This window comes from Opisthocomus hoazin, chromosome Z (assembly GCF_030867145.1).
Source record: "Opisthocomus hoazin isolate bOpiHoa1 chromosome Z, bOpiHoa1.hap1, whole genome shotgun sequence".
Lineage (NCBI taxonomy): Eukaryota > Metazoa > Chordata > Aves > Opisthocomiformes > Opisthocomidae > Opisthocomus > Opisthocomus hoazin.
In genome coordinates this window covers 8819486-8835732 of record NC_134454.1, presented here as the reverse complement: position 1 = coordinate 8835732, position 16247 = coordinate 8819486, and the positions used below count along the sequence as shown (strand labels likewise).

General features: G+C 49.3%; 1 protein-coding gene across 2 annotated transcripts in view; it reads left to right on the top strand.

The window, feature by feature from the left end:
• Nucleotides 1-4458: 4458 nt before the first annotated feature.
• Nucleotides 4459-16247, top strand: part of KANK1 (KN motif and ankyrin repeat domains 1) — a 135946-nt gene continuing 124157 nt past the window's right edge. For both annotated transcript variants that reach the window (XM_075410808.1, XM_075410806.1), the window contains exon 1: nt 4459-4603. The gene's annotated coding sequence lies outside the window, so the exon portion shown is untranslated. The remainder of the gene's footprint in view (nt 4604-16247) is intronic.

The following is a 16247-nucleotide window of genomic DNA, read 5'->3' as shown; positions in this document are numbered from 1 at the left end:
CCCAGCGTGAGACCCCACAAAGGCAGGGGGGAATTGGGGGTGTGCAGGGGGGCCACAGGGCTCTGGTCAGGCTTAGGCAGGTGCTCTGAACACCACTTCTTAAAAGCCAAAGCTTCTTTTTGGTAAAAGGGTGGGGTTTTTTTCAGGTAAGTGATATTTCTAGAATGGATAAAATAAAGCACAGGAAAGCATTGCCATTTCCTATGGAAAGAACATTTCAACTTTTTGTTTATGGGGTTTTTGTTTTGGCAAAACCAGAATGATTCTCTTTACAAAACTTTAATAGGGTTATTTTGCTTGCAGTGCAGAGCTGTTCCCACCACCCCAATGAATCAGGTGAAGTTTGCTGTGGCCTCAGGGGCTTCTCTGGAGCTGTGAGCCTTGTGGAACTGGTAGCATCTCAGATTCTGGTGGTGCTGGGGGAAGGCGGGGGGGGGGGGGGGGGGGACACTGCAAGAGAAATGAGTTAACCTCAGCCTTTGCCACCCACTGGCCTGCTCAGCAGCTGCTTGCTGTGGAGCCATAGATGCCCATCCAGTTAGAGGAAGACCTAAGGCAACTCATCTAAGATACACATGGCCTCTGATGAGGGGACTGGAACATCTCCCCTACGAGGAGAGGCTGAGGGAGCTGGGCTTGTTCAGCCTGAAGAACAGAAGGCTGCGAGGGGACCTAATAAATGCTTATAAATATCTGAAGGGTGGGTGTCAGGAGGATGGGGCCAAGATTTTTTAAGTGGTGCCCAGCAACAGGACAAGGGGCAATGGGCACAAACTGAAGCACAGGAAGTTCCGTCTGAACATGAGGAAGAACTTCTTCCCTCTGAGGGTGATGGAGCCCTAGAACAGGCTGCCCAGGGAGGTTGTGGAGTCTCCTTCTCTGGAGATATTCAAGACCCACCTGGACAAGGTCCTGTGCAGCCTGCTGTAGGTGACCCTGCTTCGGCAGGGGGGTTGGACTAGATAACCCACAGAGGTCCCTTCCAACCCCTACTATTCTGTGATTCTGTGATTCTGTGATTCTTGTGCCCCTTCATGGCTGCAGCAAAGCGAAGAACTGCTGCCAAATACAGCAGCAGAGGGGACGTCTTATCCCCGTCCTTTCCACACTTCCAGTAGGCTTGGTGCAACCTGTCTCTAAGTTCAGCCACCAGACCACTTGCACTCAAGCACACTTCCAGCCTCCGAGGTTGCCAACGTGACCCTCACGCTCTAGCAGCCCCATGGCTCCCGAGTAAGCTGTGCGGGATGTTCAACACAAAACAGGTTCCAGGCATGGTGGGTGTTAAAACCCAGAGGTACGGAGCCTGAGAGTCCACGGAAACTCCTTCTGCCAGAGCCCCTGCTCGATGCACCGAAAATGACCTCGGGCAGGGTGATTTCTCTTAAGTCCTGCTCGTTTCTAACACATGCACGATGTGTGTAGGCTTTCTCTTGTGTTGTGCGCAACCCAGAATCTCACAGAAAACTCTGCCAAAGCACACACGACATTTATCCGGACCAGATCACACAAAAAGACAAGGTGTTCTCTCTCTTCGAGTATTACCTTTACTTCTGCTGGACATGCCACTTACGACTACCTACTGCCTTCCTCACAGACATGGGGTGTCCGGGTTTTTAAAGGAAATAGGTGGGTTTGGGTTTTTTTTGGGGGGTGGGGGAATTTTTTTGCTAAATGTTAATGATGTATCCAGCCATCCTACCTGCCAGAGCAGGTCCCAAATGAAAAGCAGCCCAGTGAGCTGGAAGAGCCTGGAGAAGCACCCGTCCCCTGCTCTGTGCCCCTCGCTGGTGCTCGGTCTAAGCGAGCCAAACTGGCTCGCTGCCCCAGCCCTGGGTGGGCTCAGGTGTCTCCAGGGGTGGCACGGCCGGTGGCATTGCCCCAGCCAGGGCATGCCCATCCGGGGAGCAGCACCCCCTTCATCACCGCACCCACCTGCGGAGGGGTAGCGACGCACTGACGTCCTCACCCCCCTCTCTCCTCGAGGCTTTGCCCAGGTTAATTTAGACTGGAGCCAGGTTTCTGCCTTGGCTGCTTTACAGTGAGTCTCTAGAGGGTCTATGTCCCCTCTCCCAACCTTACAGGCCCTTCTCACTTTCTGCTCCCCTATATCCCCCCTCTGCCCCCTTCGGCAGACCCCCAGGCTCCCGGTTAGCGTCCTTTCCAAGCTCTTTGCAGCGCCAGACAAGCTCCAAGGAGCTAAAGGGTGAACCAAGACCAGGCGGTTTTAAATGCACCATCAAAGAAAAAAGCCCCATCTACCGCATGACCGTCCTGAAAGTCCTTTCCTGTCACTCTCACGCAGGTAACGCAACAATCGGCTTCTTTATTTAATTTCACTTGTTTAAACTGTCAAGAGCTGGCAGCTCCTGAAAGAAAGGATTAGGTGGGAGAAGTGGAAAGAGCTCTATCTGCTCTCTCTGTTCACTGCCGTAGTCTGGAGTGCTTTCATTCTGTGTTTGCACAGTTCCTGGTACAACACGGTCCTGACCCAACCGTTCGGATGAATAAGCTGATGCTAAGGTGCTGTTTGCTGGCCTGGGCATACTTTCTTTTTGGTTGTTACTATAAATCATGGTAAGTGGTGCGCACTGTTGTCTCAGCTATTTCTTTCATCAGTCCCCTATTTTTTCTAGGGTTGGCAACTCAACCATAAAAAATAGCCTCTGGATGGAAAGTTAGCAGAGTCAGGATTAATAATTATTAGCGTCTTAAAGAGCTGCAGGGTCTGGTCGCACATTTGGACTGCAAATATTTCTAAAAATACGTGCTTTTGAACTAAAATGTATAATAGCTTCTTTTTTTTTTAATAAAAGCTTAGTGGTTTGAGAGATGGTTTATCTCAACGTCACAGCAGCTTTACTTAGAAAAATACTTGATGTGATTTAATCTCTAAAATGTTTTAATGGCTTCAGAGATTTCAGAAGAAATACTGGAAATGATTTAGATGGAAATATCACTGAGCCTGTTAGCTTTTTATAGAAGGAGAACACCCTACCATTTGCTGTCTACCATGACTTGAGTGTGTTCCACTGGGAAAAAGAGATTTTCAAGTTTCCTTAATATCCTCCTCGCTGTATTCTGGAATTAATATTCATTGAGATAATCTTTGTTGGTCTCCATTCATGTGCTTCAGGTAGCATGTCTGCAAAAGAAAAATCTGGAAATATGCAGAGCTCTGGGAGAATTACCCAGAGAAAGGCGGAAGAAAAGCAGAGGAATGACACAGAAAGAAGGAAATGCAAAGGGAAAGTGAGGAGGTGCCAGCGTTTGACAGCACACTACAGGGAAAACCAGGAAAAGCGAGGAGAGATGCACCACAGCTTTGCCCTTTTTGTGCCGTGAAGCGACTCACGGCGATCACCTCACAGGGTCCCATGTCCAGATCTGGAAAAGGTGACCAAGTGGCGTCACACTCCTGACTTTGCCAAGTCTGGACTCCTTGGCCTGTGGGTCCACGGGCTGACCCCTGTGTTTGGGAGGGACCGTCCGACCGGCTCGGAGCTGTGGAAGCATCACCACAAACCTTCCGGAGCATTTGCTGCCGAGGATCTGGGAGCCCCGGGGCAAGGAGGGTAACACCTGGGGTAGGAGTGGGAGGAGGGAAAGGAACCCTGCATCAATCCATACCGAATATTCAAACTGCTAAGCAAAAAAAACCTCGAAGGCCACAAAGCAGGGACTGCTGTATGAGGCTTAGGGGACAGCCCGTTTCGCCACTAAAGATCAAGGCGCAAGTTTAAAAACTGAGATCCGCAAAGCAGTGCAGAGGGAGCTTGATGCACGTTTTGGTCTCCTTTGAAGGCCTCGGCCGGGACCCTGTCCAGCCCGGCGCGGGGCTCTGAACCCCGAAAAATCCTTCCACGCGGCAGCCACCAGCGGGGAACCCCCGTCCCTCGGCACCGGGGGTACCGGATCGGACCCCAACCCGGCCTTGGGTGCCCCTCGGGTCGGTCCCTCTGTCCCGAGCGCGGGGAAGACCCCATCCAGCAGCCTGGAAAACGCACGCGGGTTTTCCCGAGGATGCCGTGCTCTGAGCCGCGGCCCCGACGGCAGCCCCGCATCCCGGTGACCCGCAGCAACCCCCCCCTCCCCCCTCAATCCCCCTATCCCCCCCCCCCGTCACCGGCCCGGAGCCATCCCCCCCTCCCGCGGAGTAGGGTGGGGGGAGAAAGGGTGCATCGGGGGGGGTGCAGCGAGGGGGGCTGCACTGCCGGGGGGGTACGGGAGGGTTTGCGCTGTCGGGGGGGGGGGGGGGAGGTTGGGGGGGGCAGAAGGTTTGCTGTTGGTGGGGGGGCGTGCGGAAGATCTGCGCTGATGGGGGCGTGGAGGGACGGCCCTGTGCGGAGGGAGGGCCGTGCTGGGGGGGTGGGGAGGGCCGGGGGTGCCGGCGGGGGGCTGGAAACGCGCCGTGTTGATTTTGGGCACCGCGCAGCCGCAGTGCGGGCCGCCGGCGGGGACAGAGCGGCTGCGAGAGGAGTTTGCGGGCTCCCGGCTGGCGGGGGGCGGGGGGCTGGACTTTTGCGGGGGTCCCGAGCGCCCCACCACCACCACCACCACCGCCGACGACCCCCGACCCCCCGCCGGGGCGCGGAGCCCGGAGGTGAGCGGCGGGATGGGGAAGGGGCTGGGGATGAAGGGGGGGGGGAGCGGGGGGCGGCAGCGCTGCTGATGCTGCCTCCCCTTTCCCCAGTTTGAGTAGAAATCTGTGATTTTTCCGGGGGGGGGGGGGGGGGGGGGCACGGACGGGCGCGATCTGTGCATCGCCGCATCCCGTCCCTTACTTCGGAGCGGCGGCGGTGCGTCCCATCCCATCCCATCCCATCCCATCCCATCCCGTCCCGTCCCGTCCCATCCCATCCCCTCACGCCGTGCTCCTTCGGCCGGGGGGCTTCGGCGGTGCCCCCCGAGCCTGAGCGCCGGCCACCGGCCCCCACCCCCCCCATCTCTTTTTTTTGGGGGGGGGGGGGGGAGGTCTTAGGCTGTGATGCTCATCTTATGAATGTGCCTCAACTTTGGCTGCTTTTCACGGATCTCCAAAAGCCCTTAGAGACATCCTTAAGTATTTGGAAACGGCTTGATACACAGTTACGTGCAAAAACTGATTCGGGCATAATTGGAAGCGTCAGTAAGTGAGAGTGACTTCCCTCTGACTTCTTCGGCCCTGCGTTTCACCTCAGACCCAGCTAAGGTTAACTTTCTCGTGCTGATGTTGAGGTCAGACACAGTGTGCTTTTTGTTAAACCAAAGCTCTCAAACATTTAATTAGCAGCAGAGCCCATCTGGCAGTTCTGTAGCTTAGTTGGCGACCTTGCATCCTGACTAGCTGAGTAAGGTGACCATGACAATTTGCTGATTAGAAATATCGGATGTATCTTACCCTTTTATTTCACTCCCTCTGGCAGGGTGACTGGATCTGATTAAAAGTTGTGTGGGTGCGTGTTGTGAAGAAAGGAAACTGTGAGACACGTGGGAGGAGGTTGGTGAGGTTAATGTGACTTTTAGAAGGGCTGAACTAATTTAGTAAGTGCCCGAGGTGTGCAGAGAAAGCCCTGACATTTTTGTTCAGGTGGGTTTCAAGCCCTTGGGAGTGCTGTGTGGGTCTTCAAGTCTGGAGTCAGTTTTCCAAACGGAGCGGGTGCCAGCAGGGCATGGTGGGACTGGCTGGCAGCAGTGGGGCTGCCCTCAGTCCACAAAGTCCTTTATCTCTTCTAGCTGGGAATACCTGCCTCATATTAGTGACTGGTTAAAATGGAGATGTTACCCCAAAACTGCCTCCTCAATGGAAGGCAAGGTGTTGTCCTGTGGCAGGGAAGTCTGGGTCCTTTCTCCATCCATTTTGAGCGAGAGAGGTTGCAGCTCTGGTGTGCAAGGCTTGGGGGAGTGTGGGGGTGGGAGCTTGTTGCGTGGGCATCCCACAGAGTGCAGGGTGTGGGGAAACGTGGGTCGCACCAGTGCTGGGGGCAGCAGCCCCCAGTAGCAGTACAGCTCCAGCTGCCAGAGAGTGGCTTTGGCAGAGATGCAGGTAGATACAGGCTCTTGTGCGCCTCAGAATCTGTCTTTGCCTGCCATGTGCTTCGGGGGATCTGCAGTTACGCTGAACTCTTTGTGTTTTGTTTGAAAGTCACAGTGAGGTTTTCCCCCTTTTACTGACAGAGCTCTAACTAGATGGAAATTCATCAGCTGAGGTGGGCGGTTCTCTAGTAGCAAACGTGATACTGACATTAAATAAATTACTGATGACCACTCTGGGTAATTTGGCAACAACTTCTGTAGCACACCAGCCTATATGGGAGTCCCCACTGTCTCAGTTTTTAAATGTGCAAATCCCACCTCCTTGGGATACCTGGCAACGGATGTATTTCTCATACCACGAATGACTTTTGTATGAGATGAGTCTGTTCAGTCGCTCGCCCTCGGTATCTGTTTGCCTTTCCCCACTCTGGCCGTTTTCTCAGGTTTGTAAGCCTCTGGTGCAGCGTGCGGTCTCAGTTTCTGCGGTGCCCCATATGCCTAAATAATAGATGCTGAAAGTGAAATGAAAACGTCTAAATGAAGATCCTCTTCTGCGAGTGATGCGGAGCCACCGTGAAGAGCTGTCAGAAACGGGCAGCTGATCGTGCTTTTAGTTACTAAAGTGTTCGTTGTTAATTGAGGACAGTTGCAGATTTTCTTGTGGCGTCAGCACCTATTGTAGTGGTAGGTCACGGAGAAGGAGGTTTTTTTTCCTAGTCATTTAGCTAATGGAATTGACTAATGGGCCGTAGGAGAGAAGTTTCAGGCGTCGCTGCTCGGCCTGTCCGATCCATCCGAATTTGCTTGTGTGCTTTGGGCAGGGGAGAAGCACAGAACCTGCGAAGCGGCTTGAAAGCTTGTGTGTGTGTACAGGCACAGGTATGAATTTTATCTGCCTTTTTGTGAGTTGTCACAAGATGACAATTGTTACACTAATAGTTAGGTGATGCCATAACGATGAGGTGAAGTTCATGTGGAACTGCAACATGAAGTAGCAGTGAACAGCTTGCAAAGTTTTGATTCCACCTGACTTCTTAAAGACGCAGTAAACCTAGTTTACAAATGGCTTGAAATGCTAGCTGTAATTTTTTTACATGATTTACTTGAAAAGTTTTTTGTTTGAGCTATATAAAAATACATAAAAGTCACAATATCTTTTTATAAACCTTATGTAAGCACCAATATAAGTTTGTCTTGACTAGAGATTGAGATTTATGATCAAACTTGTAACATGTTTGATTCTAGTGGGAAATGATTCATTTCAAGTACCTTAATAGTATCTATTTGCGTGGTTGAATAATTGGCGATGCTGTAAAAGGCATTTAGGCGTCTCATGGAGAAAATGGGGAAACCACTTCAGCTTGTCAACTCTGACACTCCACAGTTATCTCTTGCTCCCATTATAGATGCTACATATCAAGGGGAAATAACATGCAAATTATATGCCTGTTCCCAGCTGTCAAAAGGCTTGAAGCTGAAGGGAGGTAATAATACACATCAAGAATGAACAACCAGCGTAACTGATTATTTTTTTACAGTTTAGATATTTTATGGAGATTACTCCTAGCAGTGTTGTACTGTGAATTACATTCTAACGTGTAGCTCATTCTGCAACTCTGAATGCTGCCCATGTGTTTTATTTTGGGAAACTGTGTCTGCAATCATGACAGCAGTGTTGAGGCTTTTAGTTAAATCTGAATACTGGTTTAGGCTCTCTTTATATTTTTACTTTGCTGAAGGTTCCCTGGCAAACTCTGCAAAATAGCAGAAAGATGTATATGGTGATAGTCACTTCTTCAGTGTTAAAGATATGCTTGCCCCATGATGAGAAAAAGAGGAAATTACTTTTAAGGTGCTGTAGTGAACACTGAAGATGCTTCCTGAGCTTTGCTAGTAATGTCATTCAGGATGGATGGCAAGAACGTCTCATCTCACTTCCAGGCTGTCACAGGCCCTGGGCTCTTAGCCTTTATTAAGCCCAATGACTAGTTTGGCTGAAGCACAACTTAGAAGAAGACATCCTGTTAGACTTAAAATGCTCCCACAGGCTTCCCTTGGCAGTTAATGCCAATTTTTTGTGTCTTTCTGTGCTCAGAAATGTGTTTCTGATTTCTAATTAGAGCTGTACTGGGGAAGGACAGCTGACAATTAAACATGAGTCATGGATGCGCGTTTTGAATGTCCCTTTAATTCTTTAGAGATGTGAGGAGACTGAAGACAGAGGAGTCCAACAAGAACAGTTGGAACTTAATTGTGGTAAGCAAATCTGTCAAAGTGAGCCTGGCCTTCTTATAAGCCAGACTGCTGTTCACATTCTTGTTTGGTGTACAGGCTCCCTACTGCGCGCAGGAGCCCAAACTAGACCTGGGTATCTGCCCTGATGGGGTGGGGGTTGTAACAGTATTTCCCTGAAACAAGGTGTCTCCAGAAGATGTTCCGGTGGAGCTGATGGTGGGGGTGTCCCAGCCTGTTTCTGGGCTCAGGGATGGTGCCTCTGTGCCGTTCCTCACACAGAGGGAGGTGTCTCGGCCATCCTGAGGCACTGAAGTGTTGCTGCATGGCACACAGAGCCCAGGAGCAAGAAATGGCAGTGAGAGAGAGTCTTTTACATGCAAAACATGGGCTGTTTCTCCGTCTTCTCTGCAACTGGGTGTGCCGTGAGCTATAGGCACGTCTGACTTCGTTGGTGGTTGGTGGTGGTTGATGTCCAGGAGGACATCCAGTGGGGACACCTTGTTGGGTCTCTTGGGCAAATGTTCGTAGCACCACACTTTCTGGGATGGATCGGTGGGCTGCTGTGGCTTGGTGGTCTCTTAAACCTGCTTCATCATGTGCCAGGGCTCTGAAGCAGAGGGTGCCCTTCCTGGCTGTAGGTGCCCTGAGCTGTTGGGGGGGAACGCTGAGGAAACACAAAAGGGTTTCACTGGGGCGGCTTTTGCAGAGCTGAAGTGCATTCCTGTGGAGTTCTTCACTCTGTAGAGAGCAGAAACGTACCCATGCCTCATCCAAAGGACCTGGGGTTTTCTTACTGGTCTGCATGTTCTCTGCCCAAAGGATGACCAGTGCAGTTACATGAAGCAGTAGTGCCCTGGCAGGAGTGGACTGTGCTCGTGCTGTGTTTTCCGAGGAGGCGAAAACAGTCAAAATGTTGGTTACTGGGTGACACGCCAGCCCTGGTAAGGCTGCTTTGTGCTGAGAAGTTTTGTACCAGAGACTCTGAGAAATGTGCAGTATCCAAACACCTAAGACTGATGAGGGCTAATCTGTCCCTTACCTTATGTCTTGCATGGGTCTGTAATTAGTGGATGTTGACTTTTAAGCCTTAAGTCCCTGGACTTAATTTTTTTTTTCCCCCGTGAAGACTTTAATTAGCATTCCTAAGTGTAGCTCCAGATAGGGCTGTTACCTACACAAGCATCCAGTCCTTCTCTTGGTCCCACTGGGCTGGTAGCCTTCATGGCTGCTGTGCAATGATAATGGCTTCTGTAGTGTGTGTGCGTGCCCACATTTCAGCCTCCTAATTACGTAGCTTGATCATCCCTTGTTTTTGAGATGAGGAGAAACACTGATACAGCTTTTATGCACCTTTTGTTATTTTATGTAGTTCCCTCACCCTTCCAGATAATGTTTGCTCAATTTGATAAAAACTGAAGTGATTTTTTTGATGCCTTTTTCATGATTTCTACGTATTTCTGATCCCCTCCTGATTCTGCAGTGTTGTTATTAAAGGAGAGGATACCACCCAAACTGCACACGGAATCACAGAATGTTCAGGGTTGGAAGGGACCTCTGTGGGTCATCTAGTCTAACCCCCTGCCGAAGCAGGGTTACCTACAGTAGGCTGTAGAGGACCTTGTCCAGGCGGGTCTTGAATATCTCCAGAGAAGGAGACTCCATACCACCTCCCTGGGCAGCCTGTTCCAGGGCTCCATCACCCTCAGAGGGAAGAAGTTCTTCCTCAGGTTCAGCTGGAACTTCCTATGCTTCAGTTTGTGCCTGTTGTCCCTTGTCCTGTCACTGGGCACCACTGAAAAGAGCCTGGCCCCATCCTCCTGACACCCACCCTTCAGATATTTATGGTCCCCTCGCAGCCTTCTCTTCTTCAGGCTGAACAAGCCCAGCTCCCTCAGCCTTTCCTCATAGGAGAGATGTTCCCAGATGATTTTTCACCATTAGTTCCTAAAGTGGCATCAGAACTGTTTCTTTTTTATCTGGCATCCGTACAAATCTCCGCACCTCCTGGCTCTTTGCCGCTGACTGCAGCTGAGGGGCTGCAGGTAGGCAGTGAATCTGTGCCCGGCTGGAAGCAGCGAGCTCTCCACTTGCACTTTTGCTGCCAGCTTCTTTGTGATGGTGCTGATATTGATGTGGCTATGGGACTAAACAGATCCGTAGCACTGATCCGGCTGGAAACAAACCTGCTAAAATACCCCCCTCCCATCCCGGGGCTATGCTCTGTGTGTGCAGCGTCCCACGGGCTGTGACAGCGTAGTGGGAGCGGGTGGGAAGCCTCTCAGTGGCAGTGTGGGGTTGTGCCAGGAGTCAATCGGCCTGAAATCAGGGTGGTACGATTCCCTCTTGAGCCTGCGAACTGTTGGAAACCAACGTGACTTGTTCTAAAGTCTGGTCCATTAGGACCTTCTTGGCAGATGATGGTCAGGAGCGTCCCGCTCTGTGGATGCGACTGGGAGAGCTCCTTGCCGTGTGTTTCAGATTCATACATGCCACCGGCCTGCAGCTTGTTCGTCTCCAGGATGAAAGACTTCGGTTTAAAACAATGATTTCTCCTGAATTATTCCCTTCCCCCCCCCCCTTTTTTTTTTTTAACTGCAGCCGTTTTCCCAGTTTAACGGCTGGGAGTCTCCCCTGGAGTGAGACAATGTCAGAGGTTGAATGTGTTTGTTTAGGTGCACAAACATGGCTGTGCATGGTGGGGCTTCTGTCACAGTGTTTTCATTCACTTCATGAGCTGTTAAATGAGAAAAGGATGGGGCTCATTCCTGAGCTGTTTTGGAACAGCCGTGTCAAAAAACCCCCAAGGACCTCGGACAATAGTGAACTCTCTGCAAATGTTGCTCTTTTCATCCCTGCCTCAGCATATGGTGATGCAGAGGATCTCTAGTAAGAGTTACTCCAGAGACATCTGGTTTGGAGAGAAAATGAAAGATACATGAGTGTTTTATGTGCTCTTCAGTATCTCTCCAGAGAGAATTAGCCAAGAAGTGCAGTGACTGAGGGAAAAAAAAAAAATCTTTGGATTCAGACTAGAGAGCCTTTCTCTCTATTTTTGGCTTTTGAGTGTTTTAAAATTAGAGTATAAAAGAGTAACAAAAGACAGTCAAGATACTGATTATGAGACAAAAGTATGCACATGACCAGTGCATAATTGTTAAATGAAACAATATAGAGTTTGTCTCTAAAAGAGTTTATACATCTTCTCTGTTTTGCAGCTTGGCAAAGGCCAGGTTAAGCCTTTGGGTTTTTTCTCACCAGTGCTTTGTTACTAACCCAGCTGCTAGTAGACAGGTTATACTGTTTCAACTCCTTCTCTTCAGTGTCCTTGCAATGTTAGGTTGATCTATTAAGACACAATCCACTTTCCACTGCAGTCCGGCTTTTGGAGGGCTGCACTACAGTGGAGCCTTGCTTTTTTTTCTGGGTGAATGTACCCCAACAGGCACAACAAAATGTCTGCTCAGAGAAGGTGTTTAGTTTAGCTGAATCTTTCTTCAGAGTACAAACTGTTTTGTTTTTTTGTTTCGTTTTGGTTTTTTTTTGAGCAGGGTTTTTTAATGGATAATGACTCATCTGTTGGAATCTGACTTCTCATTCCAATTACCCACAGATAGACCAGGATGTGTCTGCAGTTCTGCAGTAGGTAACTTCAGTGTGCATTGTTCACATTTCAGATACCAAACCAGGGTGAGATCAGGCTGTTCATTTATTGTGACCTGTCCTGTAGCTGAGTGTGAGCGCGCATCCCTTCAGGCTCCATTAGGATGAGTTAGCTTTGTAATTGGGTTTCTGGGGTAAATGGGGACAGGAAGCAGAAGTAATTTGGAAGGCTAGGCTTAGCTTTTTTGTTCCATGTGGTGTAAGTGCACAGGAGAGCAGAAGTAAAAGATGGGTGCCGAATGGCTGGAGAAGTCCTGACAAAGTGGAGGACAGTTGTCAAAACTGCCTGTGGATCTTATGGAATGTCATGCAGCTACACCAAGGTGGGACTTTACAGCTGTATCAAAGTAGGATTTCTATACCTCCTGTGCTTTTCAGAGCCCTTTCCTTGCTCTCTTAAACCTCCTCTATGTTCTCCAGCCTTCTGTCCATCTGGCAGATACTTCTGGCACTAACACCTTGTCTTGTAGGGACTGGCAATGAAAAATGGGCTTGCTGAGTGAAGAGCAGTTGTCACTCAGTTCTGAAACCACAATGAAGTTGTTAATAGAAATGTAAATTTTAAAGTTGGTCTAATCTCAGTTCATAACCTCCAGTTTTCCACAAACAAAACAAAAAGCAGAAAGTCTCCATTTTTACTACAGTTTGTCACAGTTTTAGCCCTTGGACAGTTTTTCTGAAAAGTCAGTGCTGGTATTTTAAAAAAAAAAGCTCCCCAAAAAGCTGTAAAATGTTAGGGTTTTTGAGCAGGGGAGTCAGTTTTTTGGTTTCTTTTTTAAAGGCATTAAAAGTCATATGGCTCTTTTCAGGTGTTCAGTGTGGATTTACATGAGTGGGATTAGAAGTAAGCTGCTTCACAGTATTTTTTTAAAACCGCACTTCACATTTTTCAGTAAACAACTTTGCTTTTAAAACAATGGTTTTTACCCCAGACTAATCTTAAGACTTACAGAAAGGAACACCAGAAGAGATTTAAGTTCCATTCCTTCCTGACATGTGGTGTTGAACTCGTTCTTAAACTTTTAACTTGCCTTTTTTTCTTTTGTGGTAAGCTCTTGAAGGGTTTCCTTTCCTCAGATGAATGCTAGTCTTATTCTGGTGTCACTTACCATTTTCTCCACGTGTACTTTACCAGCAGTCAGTCTGCTCTGATTCTTTTCTGTGCACGGCAAGTCAGTAACTTTCCCAGATGGGAGAAAATCACCTGCAGGAAGACCCTGGGATAGAATCTCTGAAACCAGGAGGTGCTGAAAATTATGTAAGCATGAATACCTGCGGTTTATGTATCTTGTCAGCATCGTTTAACCGGGCTGACAAACTTCATGCATACTTCTTGCTTTGTTCCTGTGGTGTCGTGGGCTGTTTTACTCACAGTTTTTTTTGACTAGGAAAGGGCTCTGGTGTGTGCCTGTGTGTGGAGTGTGAGTTGCCTTAGTCTCGATCCTGATCCCATCTGTGATTTATCACTCGGTCTTGATCTATTTTTTGTGTTTTTCTTGCAGCTTCTCAGCCCATCGCTGCTGCTTGTCGTGTTTTTAAGCAATGTGCGAGATCGGTCACATCAGCGGAAATACTGCTGGTTGCCGGGAGCCTTCTCAGCTGGGGAAGTTTAAGGCAAACAAACCCTTCTTTGTGCCCGTGCACACATCATGGTTGTCACGAGTTGTGCGGTAGGCGTGCTAGGGAGATGCTGTCGGTGCTCGCTCCGGCGAGACCCACGGCGGTGGGAGGTGCCTGCGGGCACGAGCCCCTCCGGGGTGGCTGCAGTGCCAGCCGGACACGCGGTGCTCGTCGCTGGCTCTCTGGTTGGACCCGCGGACTGAGAAAATGTGGTAGAAATAAAAGGGAGATCTTCAAGAACCTTAAAAGTAGCAGGTGACTGTGTTCTTCATGCTGTAAGGAAGTGTTGGTTTTGGCTGAAGGTGCCTTGGGAGGGTTTCAGGTCTGTTTTATCTGTAGCAATTCCATCTTCTGTTAGCCCGGGGGAGAAAAGGCTTGTGCTTGTACAGCTGAACATCAGATCTCTGGCTCAGGAAGTGTTAAATGCATGTGTTTATTACTCTTAATGCCGGTATGTTTTTAATGTCGGCGACTAGCCAAAAACTGGGGGACCTGCACTTTGTTTCAGCTGGTAGAAATTAAGGACAGACAGGTTTATGGCAAAGTTGCATGTAAAGTTTTGTTTCCATAAGCACGGGCTGAGTGGGACAAGAAGGGACCCTTCGCTGGTTTGCAGCCCGCAGTGGAGCCTTGCGTCTCCTCTACAGACCCTCCTTAAAGGGAGTCCCCCAACTTCGCAGCAACCCCGGCTGCCTCTTGGTCTTGCTGTGTTGTTTCCCTCGAACCCGCTCCCGGGCAGCGAAGCCCCCCCGGCCCCTGGTCCCGCATCGCTCGCATTCCCGAGCTCTGCGTGTGCCGGCGTGCCCGTGCGTGCACACGCGTGGGGCCGGGGAGGGTGGCTGGGCTGGTCCTCTGCTCTGGCGAGGAAACCACTGTCAGTCGGGAAAGCAGCCTGCCTGCTCCTGCGCTCCCTCAGTATCCATCAGAGCCCCCCTGCCCACATAGCTCACATTCCTGAGCTCCATTTCATTTGGGACGCTGTTTTGCTTTGGAGGCTGCTGCTGCTGCTTGGGTAAAGGAGTTTCCTTGTAGCTACATCTTCATGGAAGGGCAGTGATTTGCGGCCCACAGCTTCAAGCGCATTTTAACGCATCTGGTGCCGGTTCTGGGTGGTTCCAGATCTTTTTTGGTGGCTGCAGGTGAGTGAGGGGACAGAGGCATGCAGTAGTGAGGAGAGTGCGCAGTCAAGGGGCCAGAGGTTTGGCTGTGCATGGTGGAGCCCTGGAGGAGGCTTAGTGGGTGCTGGTGTCTCTGAGACTATTGTGTAGGGAGGAAGTTTCATTGTAATTTCAGTTGAAAGACCTTTTTTTCCCCCCTCTTCCTCCAAGCAACTTGCTAATTTGCATCACAGAAGCAAGGAGCCAGGGTTGTCTCCTTCCTAAGTTGCAGAAAATAAAGTCTCTGCAGTTGTTTGAGTGAAAATGAGACGATTTATGGGTTGCTTTAATTTTACTGGTGCATTCAAGTACAGCTGTTAATTGAACTGGTTAATACTGTATTACTGCAATGTCCAGTTACAGCCATTCTTGCATCAGTGCTGAGAGACTCTCATTAACGAGGAGAAGGACTGGCTGTCCTGTGATACTGGTGTTGCCTGGTAGAAGACTCAGCTGGGTTATGTGAGGCCTTTTGCCGTGCACATGCAGCCTTCAGAATTGCTGGACTGATATTCCCCACCTCAGACTAATGCTCTGCCAGGCATTCTTTGAGAAAATCAAAAAAAGCAATAAAATAACGTATTTATGCACAGCTAGGAGCACAGTAGTGGTGGTGCTTATGATTTTCTGTCATCCGACAGCCATTTTGTATGCACAGTAAAGCTCAGTCAAATTGATTTTGGCGGAGCTGGAGCATCTCATTGCTTAGATTTCAATGCACAAGTTGTCAAGCCACAAAGCTGCTCTGATATTCCTGCCTTAAGTTTGTGTAAATAGGTGTGTGAGCATGGGAGGTCCTTGAAAATGTGACCAGTGCAGCTGTACTGTAGGTCAGAAGCAGAAGGTACTCTGTATGTACCTTTTCTCTCTCTTTTTGATAAATATTCATACCTTAGCCTAAAACCCAGAGTAGTACAGAGGCTACAGAAGGGGCCAGAGTAAGGGATATGGAAGCCTGTATTCTGTATCGCCTCAAGATTCATGTTTCTGTGCTGTGTTGCAAAATTGTAATGTTAATGCTCTTGCTTTGAACAGAAAGCCTTTTGTGGCTGGCTAAACGTTGGAAAAGTGTTAGGCTCAAAGAGGAACATTTTCTTTTCCTTCCTTCCCAAAGTAAAATCTTTACTTGGACTGATGCTTGAATACTTAGGTTAGGCTGTCTTTGCCCTGGAAAAATCCAGTAAGGCTTTGTTTGCCAAAACTGAGGTAAGCTCCAGATAAAACTTCACATGTGATGAGTTGTCTTTCTAATTCCTCTAAGAATTGTGTTCTCTCCCAGTGAATTACTCACATAAAAGCGCTTGCTAAACCATGTCTAGACTGCAAAGACCTGGATTTGACTGAATGTAATTACAGCAATGGTGGCTTGCAGGTGAGGATTTAATTGCAGTGTATTATCCTAGCTTTTGCTAGAAAGAGATTGGCCTTAGCTGAGATGGGTTTGGCTTGCATGCAGAGGTAAATTAAAGCCAGATAGTTGAAATGGTACTTCCCCCACCTGCTTAGCCTGCCACACAGCGAGAGTCATCCACCTGCAGCGGGATGGCTGAACAGCCCATG